The sequence below is a fragment of the Dermacentor albipictus genome, unplaced genomic scaffold, assembly GCF_038994185.2.
Source record: "Dermacentor albipictus isolate Rhodes 1998 colony unplaced genomic scaffold, USDA_Dalb.pri_finalv2 scaffold_14, whole genome shotgun sequence".
Classification (NCBI taxonomy): domain Eukaryota; kingdom Metazoa; phylum Arthropoda; class Arachnida; order Ixodida; family Ixodidae; genus Dermacentor; species Dermacentor albipictus.
The window spans coordinates 4,508,753-4,525,074 of record NW_027225568.1 but is presented as its reverse complement, the minus strand read 5'-3'; the positions used below and the strand labels follow the sequence as shown (position 1 = coordinate 4,525,074).

The 16,322-nt window shown below is 42.2% G+C and overlaps 1 long non-coding RNA gene across 1 annotated transcript; it reads right to left on the bottom strand.

Moving 5' to 3' along the window:
- Positions 1-219: 219 nt before the first annotated feature.
- On the bottom strand, positions 220-14,454 carry LOC139051814 (uncharacterized). The gene is made up of 4 exons (XR_011509566.1): positions 14,259-14,454; positions 10,980-11,021; positions 8,211-8,414; positions 220-5,535 (listed from the first exon to the last, which is right to left on the bottom strand). It is a non-coding gene; the product is annotated as an uncharacterized lncRNA (long non-coding RNA).
- Positions 14,455-16,322: the final 1,868 nt, after the last annotated feature.

Here is a 16,322-nt window from a genome sequence, read left to right as displayed (position 1 = left end):
TTGGTATGTTTGCTGTGAGAGGGCAGGGATAAAATTTAAATACAGGGGTTTTGTATCGCAGGCCTCTGCCACCCTGGGCTCAAAAGCATGCTCCCAGATCGCCTGTAATAAACCATATTGTAAAACTGCTAGCAGTACTGTTATGCCACTTTTTTCAATTGTCAGAGTGGATGGACCTCCACAATATTAAGAGTGCTGAACTGATGCAGACAAAAACCATTTTTCTAGGTGAACTGTTTATTTGTAAACAAACATCTGTGTAAATGTACAACCATTTGTAGTTTGAGCACATCAGAAACTTCTTAAAAACTATTGCACAGTACAAACTTCCTGCAGCTTGACACCATAACAAAACAGAATACTGAAGATGTAGTCTGTGTGGCCCTCAAGTAAAACACATTTCTCAAAAGAAATAAATTTTTAAAAATAAATACCTAAATTAAATGTAGAAGCAGACTGACATGACTGTTAATAAGAGCACTCAAAAAAGGCACTTGCTTTCTCTATTTGGGAGCCAGTGGTACTATTACCATGGCACGATTTGCTTGAGCCCACAGCACTCAACTGAGACCTGATATGCAGGGTGGTTATCTTTAAGTTTCATGGAATTTATTAAACACGGACTGTTCCAGCTAACATAATTCTAGATACAGAGTGCCAAACATTATTTGCATGAGAAATCAAGACACCATAGTCAGATGATTAAGAAAAACTCAGTTCCTAATAAAGCTTTTCAAATTGTAGACGGTAATTTTACAAGGTGTATGCACTTAGAACGAACTTCCAGAATGACACCAGTAACGAGACACATGCCATCAAACTGGCTGTAGAAATGCACTGCTGTAGCACTTACTTTTTTTTAACAGAAGGCACTGTTACGCATTGAAGCACAAAAGTAACCGGAATGCCCATGTATTTCTCACATTTATGGAAAAATTTCGCAACTGGTGTCATCCTGGAAATTAATTTCAAGTGAATATGTCTTTCAAAATCACTGGCTACAATTTGCAAACTGAAATATGTGCCGTGATGTGATAAGTGAATTAATAAATTTATGAGAATCAGTTTAATGTTTCCATTTCTTGTGCTAGTAATGTCCACCTCTGAATAATCCAGCTCAAGAAAAAAAATTATGCTACCTGGCACAGACAACTTAAAGATCTGTAAAACTGAAAAAGGATCACTGTACAATCCTTATTTGTTGCTTGAATGGTATGTGCCAATTTCGGTAAACGTTACATACTTCTGAAACATGGCAATCACAATAAGTGATGCTGATGGGAGCAATTTATTATGCTGCATTGCTGTTGCATGATCCAGTTGTGTTTTCCGCCATGATAACGTTCCTGCGCAGGTCATTCCATATCAAGCGACTTATTCATATTAAGTACTTCAGATTTTTATATGGAAAAAAAAACAGCTATTAGTGATGTGCTGGAATCAAAGTTACTCCTTGTGAGAGTTCCATTACAATTTTATTCACTGCCACAAAAAAATAACGAAAGAATTCAGAAAAAGATATGGTTTAATGCAAACATGAAAGGCACATCATTGCCATTACCAGAGATCTTTCGTTGCATTTTAAATTTAAGCCGACTTATACCTATTAATTTTACTCATGTATTTTAGAAGGCAATAAGTTATTTTTACAAAGTTATGTCAAATGCAGTTTTTATTGAACTCTGACAATGGCACAGATGCACTTGCAGGTGTGCGATTCCATGCCGAATCGACCAGCGTTTTTTTGACAGCACACATATAGCTGAAACATTACTATATGTTTACTAGAGTTCAAAACTCGTTACCCACTTTTATTTATTTTTGCCAGATATTTTGTAGCACTTTGGTGACAGTTTAGTTTTCCTGCTCAGCTGAGCTAGAGGACATCAATCAACATTCTTCTTCAAATGAACATTGTATTGATCGAGGCCTTCAAATGGTGTGCGTGGAAATACGGTGAAGTGATGCAACTGCCAAAATAGCCAATTTTTTAAATATTTGAATACTTCAATTGCTTTCGGCACCGGCAAGAAATGAGTCAAATTGCAATCCATTAGTTTTTTTTTTCGTAACGAAAATTCACAGGACAGAAATTAAATACAGAATGGTAGCCCAGGTGACATAGTATAGCAAAAAAATGTGAAGCTTTGAAGGTTCAGCTAATCGCCTGTAAAAAAAAAACAAATTTTAATCTTTTGCAAGAAGCTTCATGTTGAAGGAAAAAACAGCTTTCATGGTTGGCCAAAAAGTATGTGATACATTATTGGATAGCTCTACATGTCTGCTATGCATGTGTGAAGTTAAAAAAGGCATTATTTTTAAATGCGAGAAATTCTTTTTTGAAATTTTGTCAGCACCGACTTTTCTCGGATGTGCGCACTGCTTGCCGGCTGGGAATGCAGACCACAAAGCTGGCTTCGTCTCCACACAGATGACAGAGAAGCGGTGTTAGTGTCTCCATTTTATTGCCAAGGGACACATGCTCTAACGCAACGAGGCTTGTGTTTGGTGTGGGCCAGGTAAACCATACAGCCATTACACATAAAATATCAATACGAGGTCTGTTAGAGAAGTATCCGACCTTTGGCTGAAGAAAAAAAAAACTGGGATAACTGGAGCGTTGGAAACCTAATCACTCTCAAAGTAGTCTCCTTGGGACTCCAGCCACTTCTCCCAGCGGTGCTGCCATTGTTAGAAGCATTCCGAGAAGGCCTCTTTCCGAATGGAGTTTAGCTCAGCTGTCGTTGGAGCCATAATGTCTTCTCTTGTCTGCAATTGTGCTTCTTTCAATGGCCTCTTGATTTTGGGAAATAGCCAGAAGCCGCAGGCGGCCATATAAGGAGAGTAAGGAGCCTGTCGAACTACAGGAGTCTGGTTTTTCGCCAAAAGAGTCTGAATCAAGTGCGAGAAAAGCATTGTCGTGATGGATGCGCCAATTTCCTGTTGACAACTTTGGTATCTTGCGCCACACAGCATCACATAGGCCATGGAGGACATCCCTGTAGTAGTCTTTAGTGATTGTTTGACCCTGTGGTGCGTACCCGTGGTGTACCACACTGCAGGAGTCAAAGAAAGCAGTCAGCAACACTTTAACGTTGATGCGCACTTAGCGGTCTTTGGTTGGTGACGTGGAATGCTTCCACTGTAATGACTGGGATTTGGTTTCCCGGTCATAAACATACATCCAAGACTTGTCACCAGTGATTATGGTGTTCGTGAAGTTGAGGTCACTGTTTGTGGAATCCAGCATGTCTGTGAGACTTCAACACGAAGTTGCTTTTGCTCCACCATGAGCAGCTTGGGAACGAATTTCGGGGCAAATCTCTTCATGGCCAAATCTTCGGTGATAATGGAATGTGGATAAAATGTGCTGATGCCCACCTCTTCCACAATTTCTTGGATAGTCACACGACGGTCCCGCATCACCACAGGGCTCACTTAGGCAATGACCTGGTCATTTCGGCATATTGATGGCCGACTGGAGCGTGGCTCGCTCTCCACCGATGCGTGGTCGTCTTTAAACTGGTTGTACCACTCCTTAATCTGTGTGCTGCTCATAGCGCAGTCACCGAAAGCAGTCTGAATCTTCTGAATGGTTTCCACGTGGCTGTCGCCCAGTTTCTGGCAAAATTTGACGCAGTAGCACTGCTCCAGTCGCTCCGCCATTTTCCTTGCAATAAAAAAACGACGAGAGCACTGTGTACTACCTCATTCAAATGCTGCGTCCCAGCAATTCACGCTATTGGCAGGCGGGAAAAAATTCGTGCATGCGCGAAAAGGTTCAAGGGTGGCTGATGAAAACGCGCTTGTTTCATATTCATCAGGTGTCTGCAAAAAAAAAAGTCAAATACTTTTCTAACAGACCTCGTACGTATTAATATGTGAGGGAATCCTGCAGTGTTAAAAGATATCTTTCATGCAGTTTACAAAAAAAAAATATCGGCTATTATGTAGACAGTAAATCCAGGAAGAGCGCTGATATTGTTCATACAAAGCATTTTAAAGGGCATGTCGCACTGCAATGCAACACAGAGGGAGCAGGACACTTCGTGCCCTGCTCCCTGGAGCCCAATGATGATGCAAGTAGAAAACACCTTCATAATTAAGACTGAAAACCTACATAAGTGTGAACAAATTCTTGTGGTGTTGTTTGCTACCACTGTTTCAGAGCCAGAACGTGTTCACCTATAAAAGTCATATTTGCCTTGTTCAGTCTGATGTGGTCAGACACCACTGGCGACCACTTTTTGCATTCATGTTAAAAAATACAAGTTGAGACTGCACCTGTAGCGCTTGACGTCACCTGCCTTCGCAATGATAAAAAAGGCAGTCAGTTTGTTGAGTAGTTTTTGTGGCTAATTATATTAATCTTTCCTTGCTAGCTGACATGGCTTCATATATTTATGCTATATTTATGCTGTATGTGTGATCCACAAATGAACATTAGAGAAAATAATTTATTGCACTTAAAGAATACCTTTTTGTTACTTGTCACATGCATAGCAGACATGTAGGGCTGTGTAACGATGGGCGACATACTTTTGTGCCAACCTCCAAAGCTAATTTTTTACCTTCAACACGAAGCTTCTTGCAAAAAATTGGAACTTTCAGTTTTTTTAGCTGATCAACTGAACCTACAAGGCTTGAAATATTTTGCAGCTATCCCAAGTCAACCAGTCTGATTTTATATTTATTTTGTGCCTTCTGTACTTCCCTACATTAGAAGAAAATTCAAACTTTGCAAATTTTGGCAGTCACACCACTTGTCTCTTGACATGAACATCATATGAATATCTGGATCATACAATTTCCCTTTCAAAAGAAACGTGTATCAGTGCCTTCTAGATTAGCTGGGCAAGAACAATAAATTTTTGCCAAAATTCAAAAAAATTTTTGCGAAGGAAAATAAATGGGGAGCAAGAGTTCGGAGTTTCAACTATATCTGTGATGGTCAAAAAAACGCTGGTTGGTTGCCCTGGAATGAGTCAAGTGTATGTATGAAAGCAAATTTTCTCAAAAATTTTCTTATTGTACCTACTCAAAATCAAGCAAACTTGAGATGCTTTGCCATAGTGGAACAGTTCTTGACAAAATTGGGTGGTTTGGCATGAAATGACTTAAGATACTTAAAAAATATATTAATAAGGAAACACTATCCTTACTGGAACCATATCAAAAACTAACATAAAAGTGTAGTGAACTATAACAAAGCACAGCACTTGTATTCTGGATTAAGCAATCCAATGTGGGCTTCTTAGGAGACTTGCATAATTAGCATAAATAAAATTAACATAAAAATGTCAAGGCATAGAAAGGCACAACATTTGTATGCTCATTTGAGAAATCCAAATTGAGCCCTTCAGGAGACTAACATAAAACATAAAAATGTCGAGAGTTACAAAAGCACAACACTTGTGTTTTGGTTTGAGCTGTCCAACTTGGGCTCTTGAGAGGCTATTGGTCCCATGCGAGAAGCGAGGCCAGAGTTCTTTACATAGGGCATGTTGGTACCAGGAAACTCGTGACACGTGAAGCCTGCAACAACAAGAAGCCAGAACAAGTTTTAAAAAGCAACTTCTACATGCAAAAGAATGGCATGCAATATGCCCTTGTTATAATGAAATTGATTTATGTATTTGTGTAGCTTAATTCCAACTTTCCACGGGTACAGCTTTGCAGCATGACCATTTAAATTGATTCTGTGTGGCACGGGACTCCACTAAGTGTCAAATGCAGGAAAGGGCAAAGAGGAACAAAACACTGTAGCAAAATAACTTTACGAATATCCTCAATGTCGAAGATGTGAACTTTGCTTGCTGAGAAACAAAATGGTGAAAAAAATTCATGTTGTTCATAAATAAACCTGAACTGACAATTAAATTATTTCTTGTAACTTTCATAATTAAAATGTGCAGCATTTAACTGTGCTTTTCCATGCTCCAAATACAATACTGTCATGTCACTACAATTGAGTGTAGCTTCATTTGAAATTAGGTTTCCTGAGTTCACATGCAATCGGAATGTACTTCTCGCCTTACAATGACTTAGGACTTTCTACATTAAAGAAGACACTGCTTACAGCAAAGTATGTTTTCTGCCTCAACGATTGAATTACTGTTATAATGAGGATTCCATGTAGTTGTGCACCAAGCTGCTTAGCATGAAACATGCAGAATGTGACAGATACGAAGAAATGCTGTCTTTTAAGAGCCATATGCCATAGGACTGACTTCTTTAACCCTTTTAGGCTTTACTGCCGTACATCTGTGGCTGTGACGGAACGTTCTGGAAAAATTTGCCGTTTCAGAACAAAGTGTTGCCTAGCATCCCACTGGAGGTGCTGCAACCTTCTGAGGCTTCTAGAAAATATTCTTAAAGTGCTGTCGCTCCATGGGTTTCTCCAAAACTGATTTTCACTTAGCTCCTTGGTGTCTGTCATTGCAGTAATTTGGGAGTGTTGCCACAAGTTTTTGTAAGTTTCATTACACAAAAAAATTATGCTGCTTTATCCTGCATAAAAAAATAAAACATCTAAAACTGCAAATACTGAAATGGTATTGCCACTTCATCGTTATTTAAAAATATTATTTACCACTTCATTTTCTCGGAACGTCACTCTGAAGAACTTAAATCTGCAATAAAAATATTAAGAGTGCACGAAAAGTGATTTTTGAGGCTGAACCGAATAATGCTAGAAGCAAATCAAATAATGGATAGCTTCTGAATAATGAACAGCTGATATCACAATTAATGTAAGATGAGGCTCACAACCTAGTATTATTAATGTTTGCAAGTTTCTGTCATTGTTATGTTATGAAGAGCTGTTTATTAAAAGCACAAATGGAGCAGCAAAAGGTTTCTTCACATGCACAGGACTCTTCAGTAAGCATAAATGATTTCTGTACAAAGTACAGCTACTTAAGTAATGTAGCCTGGTCTGCTATTCTTACAAGTTCTTACGTTTTATGTCTATACTATGTTATTGGATGTGAAAATTTACCGTACTTTGGCTCAAATTTCATGTTTTATTGGTGTTTCGAAATATTAGAATACTCACATTTACAAATAGTGACCATTCAAAGACTAAATTGAATAGGACACTATTCAATTCGAAAGTTTTGAGCATTTGCAAACCACAAAAAATATTAACTCCTAAATTAGAGAGGCATATTTCTCCCCAAAATGTGACCCTCAACGGGCTAAACAAGAGCGACAGAAAAGCCCATTCATCTTTTTGATTATTTTAAGCCCATAATCTACTTGGCAATGGTTCATAACCATGTTAACAGGTAGGTGAAGTAAGGAAGCAGGAATCAATTCTAACAATTTCAGAATGGGAGTAGTGGACATGTCTGATGGACTGTAAGAAGCTTTATACATTAGGCCCCAAGAGCCTATTTTCAATTTATTGAAGTATATGGGGAAAAGCCACATAAATATTTTTTTTCATATCTTAGAATACAAAGTGATAAAGTGTGCGTTAATAAATACGAGTCATAGGTTAAGTGCTTAGAATGGGTAAGCGCCCACTAAACGTAGTACTGTTGACAGCAATGCTTGCAACTCTGTCCATGTTGTTTCTTTGATTGAAACAACCAAAAGAAAATTGCCACACCACTCAGGTTCCCTCTGCTAAAAGGCTGCTGTCTGGCATCACATGGACCTCCTTCAATATAGGAGCAACCTTAATTCGATGTGGTATGTTAAAATTGGTGAATCTACTGTTTCACATCTCAGAACCTGGAGAGCTGTTTTGATTTCTGCAATTTGGTGAACGTGCTCCTGCTCGAGCTGAGCAGTAACCACACTTGAGCATAGCTTCTCCGCAATTCGTGTATTAGAATAACACTTTCAGGCTAATTAAACATGTCGTCCATGCCAATAGATTTGGAGCGTGCTTCACAGACAACTATTCCTTGCAATGACAGCCATGTAGCACTGCTAATGCGCCAATGCAGCTCATGTTATGTGGTGGAGCCACTAAAAACTTTCAGCAGTGAAGGCAGCTTTCAAATTTTAGAAGCATTTGTGTATGGCGGCATTACGCACTTATGATCATATGAACAGTCATTCCAAATAGTAGGCTATCGTAGCACACAACTGCACACACGGGCTACTTGAAAGTCGTTTGTTATGCCAATGGCAAGTTCATAATTTTAGAAAAAAATGTGAATGTAAAAATGCAACCAGAAAGGATATATGGTACTTGCCTATAACAGCACTGACCCTGGTGGGGTCAAGAGCCCTTTTTGCCCTTGGTGTTATTTCCAAAGGCCAAATGGCCCATGAGCTCCTCCTCTGTGAACACATGGTGAAGCAAGGCCCTTGCAAACTTTCCTGGTCCACCATGGCAGGCCATGGTAAGCTGTGCCAGGATAACCTTCTCAATGTGCGCTCCTTCAACCTATGTGAACCTGCACGTTTAAGTAAATGTTAGCAAAACAGTTTTAAGCCTTTCAAGCACATTCACACAACAGCTCTACTGCAAATAAATTAAAAAAGTACCTGTTGCAAATCTAGAATGCTAAACTGGACTTCTTACAAGCTTCTTATGCTGTCCGGATGCCACGTTTCAGGAGAACAATCCAGCACAAACAAGAATAATAAACCAAAGTATCCAAACATCTAGTACTTGAAAAAGGGGAGTACCAGCGAAACACAAATGACACGCACACAAGGAAACGGCATTAGACACGGACTCCCTGTCTAACGCCTCTTCCGTGTGTGCGCGTCCTTTGTTTTGCTGGTACCCCCCTTTTTCAAGTTCATCATGCACCAACTGACCCAAGAGCTTGAGCTAATGCACATCTAGTACTATTTATTGTGATTACCATTCTTAGGATACTTCATATTTTCAGGTCTCTATTTTCCCATCCATTTGTGTCAATAGGTAGCCCATGGTCTAATGGGGAGATTGGTCTGCTATGTTGAGGGAAGAGTTCAAAATCAACCGTCAGAACAGCTTGGGTGACTGGTTATGCGACCCTGGGCATATGCCACTTTTCAATGAATCTCTTTCCCGCTATCTTGGGCAACTGCTGCTGCTTGTGTTGGCAAGCAGCATTAGGAGCTCGAAGAGGGACATGATTGTCGATCATTACTAAGATTACCACTACACATCATGTTCACTTGCTGTGCTCCAGATGTAATGTGTGAGGATTCCACTCCACTGTATGAAATGTACATAAGTTGCAAGGACAGTATGTGCCAACCACCACCTCAATTAAATTAATCGACTCGCAAAGCACAGGCTGCACAAGATCACGGAGTGAACTCAGAAGTTTGTGGACAGTCAGTTGATGTCCATGTCAGGGACTTCTAGGGAGATTCGGTCATTTCCTCGATGTGCATCATCGTGCCGTCACACATTGTATTACAATTCTGTCTGTCTTGTTGTACCACCGTTCTAATAGTCATCACGTATCACCACAATTCAATATATAAATAGACACTTATATCTACTGTTTATTTAATCTTTATGGAGAATACTTTGAGCATGAGTTTTTGCAGAGATCATGAATTCTACCACTTAAAGGAGCACTAAAGAAATATAAATTAATTAAATTCTGGCATTTTAAGTGCCAAAATGACAATCTGATGTTTAGGCACGCCATAGTGGGGAACTCTGGACTAATTTTTACTAAATTAGGCTGCAAGGTACCTGGGCAGTTTTGTATTTATCCTCCATCAAAATGCGGTTGTTTGATCCTGTGACCTCGTGCTTAGAGGAGCTGTGCCAACACCCCTAAGCAACTACGGCATGAAAGCACTATAGAGAAAAATTATTTTAGATGTATCTGTACATGACCTTCCTACAATTCAAGAGATTCACTCATACCGTGACAAGAGGCCGAGTAAACTGTAAAAGCAGCAAGAGGAAAGATTGGTGGCAGTGCTGCCTTGAAGTTACCACACCCGCTTGCTGTGACGTCATGGATTTAGATGACGTCTGTTCAGGTGTAGCAATTTTTTTTACAAATAAAGATGTTCTTCATCATATTCCAAAAACCCAAATAAAAAGCGTCAGGAACATTTACAGAACCAATACAACCAAAGTATGAAAAGATACTTGGAATCCATGATGTGACAATGAGGTGTCAGCACGAAGATTTTGGGGCGATACTCAGAAAATTAAACTTTGAGCTTTATTTTCTCTAATAATCAAGCAACTACCAAGAAATTTACAGAAGTAGTTATTTAAGACGATGCTTTATTTAAAATTCATTTAGGGTGTCATTAGTGTCCCCTTAATACAAAACAAGGAATGCACTTGGCTGCGTAATAGGTTAACATGCATCACTGGTTCTCATTAAGGTAGGATTATCAGTATAGCAAAGGGCATGCACTGGCTGCTCCAGAGGGGAGCCCTTCCACTTCCCCTCAACCTTCCAATTTCCAATTTATGAGCAGTGATGCAATTTCTGTATCTTAACAAGACATAATGCCAAGATAGAGCATGTGGTGACCGGCACTTCGCACCATCCAGCTCGGCATCAATCTTTTTGGAATTTGACCCTTGAAATGCAGAAAGCCCCGATCATTGCTCGTTCTTCAGCCAACTTTCTCGAAGGGTGCTGCTGTTCTGGTTTGATACATCTAGCAGTGCACTGCTGTATGACATAGGCCATTATACCTTCGTTCTGGTAAAACTATAAAGATGTTCACTCATGTAGACCACTAATGTCCACACTAAGTTTCATATCAGGCATATACACTGAAAAAGACACATTCTGCGTTTAATATGTTCACAAGTGACACTGAATTCACTCCCAGTCCCGGTGCAGTTGTTAAGTCTTTCAGCTGAGTGCTTAAAGGCACCATGTCTCCTAATGAAGGCACTCTGCACCAATTGATCACTGGAGCAAATGCCTTGCAGTTGCATCAGCAATGTTTTTTTTCCTGCTTCCTGCAATACATTTTCACGGCATCACTGTATTTGATCATGGTGACGCTAGAGAATGGATGACCAAAGAATTCACCTTTAGCGTGCCAGCTGGGGCGTCTCCCAGCTCACTTTGAATCTGAAAAAAGATGTCAGTATTAAAACGTGAAGCCACGATGCAGCAAAAGCGAGAATCAAAAGAGCTACATGGACCATTAGGCTGACATAAATGGACGGATACAAATGACTAGTCATCGAATACACGAAAGTGTGGCTGCTCTTGCCAATGGCAGTGTGAGCTTGTCAAATAATTTATTTCACATTCCTCTACTTATATTAAAAATTATTTCCACGCATCTACTTAACTGTTATGGCCACATATTAAAGGCAGCTCCTTCATATAAGGCCCCAGTGTTACATTCTTTTACTCCCCGTCTACCTGATGCTACTGAAGTTTTGCTTACACTCAAAGAAAGAATTTCACAGACCTGCTCTTTCGACAAAAAACATTATTCCAAGCTTGTGGCAAAGCGTCGTCATTTAGTTCACAACGATGCGCTCCCCTTTCAATCTGCTCACTGTGTAGTGCTCGGATTCAAAGCAAAAATGGCTTTTCGACATAACTAGCTACTTCTATGGTCACAAGAAACAATGCTAATTATTGATGTTTATGTTGCCGATAACATATACATGCCGCCTCGAAACACAGTGGGACGACAAGGCAGATATGCCAGGCATTTATCTCGTTCCTTTACTGATTTTAAAACTTTGTTACATCAATCAGTTACTAAAGTGCGAAAAGCTGAAATTTCACGCTGTTACATTTCTTTAATGTTCTATCCCAGTAAAGTAGGACCTGGAGTGCCATGAAATCTGCCTTTCCGTGAATGCAGAGCACCTACGCGAAGCCGTTTGGGCGAAGCACTCGATGGCACCGAACGGAGAAGATAAAAAAAGAAAGTTGAATGCGCGCTAACAGGTGGAAAACAAAACACACGCGGTTGGCAAGGCGTATAACTCGGTGATTTCGCAGCACTCTGTGGCATCACCCCTATTGTATGTCACGTATCGCATAGAATCGCGTGTACACACTTGAAATTTTTTATTATTGCGAGACAGCCTCCTCTGTGTTTTCCGGTCGCGCGAACGTCGGCCGCACGGCGTGACAGATAGTGGCGCTGAAGCACCGCGGTGTCACTCGATCCTGAAGGGAACAGCGCAACAGAATACATTTTCGCTGATCCCACCGCCACCCCCCCCCCCCCTTTGTTGCTACAGCTCACTCACACGCCTTGTACTAGCGTGGCGCAAACGAAATATCTTCGATTACAGTACAGATCGGATGGTTTCAGGTCGCATTGTTATGCGCTCATTAATAAGGCTAACTCAATCGGTGCTCGAACACCGTATCCGAAATCATGGCGTACAACAGCCCTGTTTTAGCTGGCACCACATAGCTGCCTTACGTCACCACAAGCGGAGAGTAAAGTTAAACCAGGACAAAGCTCCCCGTTATATATCACAAATCTAGTGCTGTACAACCAATTGACGGTTTGCAAAAATACTGTTGCGCATGCGCGAACACGGCTGTCACGAGCGCCCTCTACATGGTTAGGTACGAGAAGCAGACGAACAACCAACGCAGCTATAGAGCGCCTTGAGACGACGGTTTGTGGTGGTTTTGATCGCGGTATTTTCGTGAAAAGGACGGCTCGTTGTTCTGCGTGTTGTGCACAAAGTGTTTCACTAGCAAACGGAGCACGAGTTTATTTCCGTTTCCGTCCGAGAAGAGCTATCCGGTGAGGAAAGCAGCATGGATAAGCGACGGCCGGAGATGCCATCACAGCACACAACTTGCTCGCTCCTCGCAGAGCCAGTTCTCATCGCGCTACTTGCTGCTACTGAATTGTAATATGCCAGCGCTACGAGGTTATATCGGCCTGCAAGCTTCGAGACACCCTTAAACGCAGCTGCATGTTGCCGGAACAGGGAAAGTTCAAGATGGACGAGGACGGACAGCGCTTGCGAATGTACAGTGGTGTCACTCAGTTGTCGCTGACATGTTATTATACTGAATATTACAAAGTGATGTCGAAAGTGCGCCTCATATGACAATCAGCGCCTGGTACTACGCCACTGAAGTGATCGAAACTCTCCATTCGAGGGCAGTTGGTGGGACCGACGGGCAGCGCGGAGCGACCGCCGCGCGACGGAGTTCGGCTGGTTTGCTCTTTTCTGCCGACGGTCTACAGATAGCCAAATGTATTTCTTATTTAGCCTTTTAATATTGATGCATGAGTTAAAGAGCTAGCAAAAAAACTATGCGTTCACTTCCTAGCAGAAGCTTCTTCGTTACCGGCGACACTCACAGCCAGCGAGCGAGGCCCACCGGCGCGTCGTTTGAGACGTTCCCGTATTTGCCGTGCGCGAAAAAAGGACCGCCGTAACAAGTCAAACAGCTCCGTGAAGCTTTACTTTGTTCCAGATGGGCCATATTAGTAGGATAAACACTCCTAAGCGGAACATCACGCTCGGCGCACTGACTTTGTCGGCAGCCGCCGATCGCTCGAGCCGGCAGCTCCCTGTTGTCGAAGAAGCAGCCGACGGCGCTTGTAATGGAAACGGAGCGGGCCATAAAGTGTTCATTTTCGTGAGTATTTTAGCGTCGGGACGATTATGTCGCGGTTAAATGAACGCAGGGTTGGTTCTCTCTATACTCCGACGGCAGCCAATAGGCTAGCCGCCTTGCACAGTGGTCGCTGTGCTCGGCCACTCTGCGAAACCAAGTGCGGACACTCGGCGACACATCGGCAGCGTGTTTCGACTACGCGCACTCTGCTCTTTGTTGAAGGAGTGTATTTCGCTCGCATCAGTCCCGTGCTGGCATCAGCAGCCCCAAATATACGATATTTTTAACGTGATCTTCCTTCAGTGCCGAGCCTCGATGAGCCTGGCGAATAGTGGCAGTTATAGAAAGCAAATATTGCCACACGCGATCAGTTTGAGTGGTACGCTTCGAGAAGTCGGAGGTCTATGAAATGCACGAAAACTGGAACGGAGTGACGGCGTCTCCAATTATTTTTGACGCCATGAACACACGGAGTTGCCGCGGCAGAGGCAAGGCAGCAGCCGAGGAACGAAACTCGCTCTCTAACCACATACTCTCGCACGCAGAGAACTGCAGCTTTGCCTGTTATGCACCAGATGGCGCTCACTATTTTGCAAACCGTCCATTCTCGCAACGGAAGGATAGTGCTAGGAATGAAAACTAGAAAAGAGGCCCGCGGAAAACACGCACAGGCGCTGAACTCATTTCCGGGCTCCCGTACACCGCTTCGCAATGGACGAACAAGGGGAATTCGAAACATCAACTCACCTTTGATGACGCTGAGTCGGAGGCGATCATGGCGATCTTCGAGGCAACAAACCCATAAAAAGCGAGCAACACGCAGGAATATTCCAAAGATGTCACAGCGAAGCACACAAAGAACGCAGAAAAGCAGGAAGCTTTCAAGCGAACAGCGTACACGAACTCGCCGGAATGCTCCAAGCATCAACACCGCAAAGGCGCAATCATACATGTACACTCATACAAATACACGCTTATATTATCATAAATTGTACTATTTGATAACAAATTCTGTGATGTCATGTTATTACAGAACAATTGTTGCGCTTTGCATGTGTATTAAAGTTTTTTGCTTCACTTCTTTGATGAACTACTTTCTTTGGCGCAGTAACGCGGTGCACCGGCCGGAGCTAATGGAGTGCGCGGGAAAAGGCGCCAAATTCAAACGTCGCAAACGCCGTGCTAATTTGTGCGCGCACAGTTTTCGTCGTTTGGATTTTAAAAAAAAGTAATGCGTGCCGCAACCATGCGAACTGAACTATTGACCAGAAAAGTACAGAAACGTCGCTGTTTGTGCTTCTTATTTCGACGTCACAGCAAACTGCAGGCGGTCTGTCGTCCCATTCTTTTAAACATTTGCGTGTGTGCTTCTGCGCTGTGCGATTTGTCACCGAGAACGTATAGCAGCGCAGATTCTGCTTGGTGGCCGAGCAGATTCCCAACACATTCGCCAGCACCCCGTCTACGTCACAGAAAAGAATGTGGCCTCCATGTGAAATATGAGCACGATGACATACATATCAGCCAAGCTTTTCGTTTCGTTCTGTGCGTGCTAACGGGTAACATCTAAGCGATACGCACTCTGTAAAAACGATGTTCACTCCTTTATCCGCCGCACCCGCTGTGGTGGCATAGTGGCCTGAGGTGTTGCGCTAATAACCCGAGTGCTTGGGATCTAATGCCGCTCGGGGCGGCTGCATTTCGATCGAGGTGTAATGCAAGAACGTCCACGTACTGTGCGTTCGGTGCAGGTTAAAGGACCCCAGATGGTGAAAATAAATATGGAGTTTCTTACTACGGTGCGGCTCATAATCAAAGCGTGGATCTGGCACGTCAAACCCAAGTCTTGAATTTTGTTAACGTTCTCCGCCACCTTGACCATATTTAACATGGAGGCATGCAATGCCGTTTCCTAACACACAGCCAGGGCACTGCCCCCTTATAATGGACGCCGATGGAAATGCAGGATGCGTCCAATCATCGGTTGTTTGTCACTGCTAGTAGAGACGTTTGTCTTCTCAAACTGCATATATATATATATATATATATATATATATATATATATATATATATATATATATATATATATACATATGCAGGGTGTTTCTTCCTGCTAACTTTAGGCCGAGTGTAAACTCTATGCATTCTATGACGACGCGACTAAATGCATGTTGCTCCCTTTGGTATGTAGCGTGTCGCGCTATTTCTGTGTTTTGCTTAATTAGCTAATTAGTCAAGGATAATTAACCAACTTCTGAAGCAAGGAAGTTAGGAAAAAAATTCCAATTAGCAAGTTGCAGAGCAGTTGGCAACACGTACGAATAAACCGTTTCTGTCTTTCTATGTGTTAAGCATTAGTGTTTTTCAGCTTACTGCGTATGCTCGCGAAATACAAAAAGCACCACATGACATGCCCGCCTGCGAGTCGTGATTGCACTGCTCCTAAGCCTTCCGCGCACAAACGAAAACATACCATTTAACCGGTGTGAACACTCGTCTGCTTATCGCCATCATGAACCGCAGCGAGGGAAGCACGTCGCTGGCGTCAATTATAATACCTCAGCCAACGCCTTCGTCACTGCCCTGTCGCCTTTTAAGCGGCAGCACACCCTGCTCGATGGTATGCTCGTTTGAGAGCGCTGCAAGCACGGCGCGCAAGCGGGTATGTCAGGTGATATTTTTTGTATTTCGCGGGCATCCGCAGTAAGCTGAAAAACAATAACACTTAATAGATAGAAAGTTAGAAATGGCCTAATCGGACGTTTTACAAAGTGCTCTAGAACTTTCTAATTGGAATTTTTCGCCTAACTT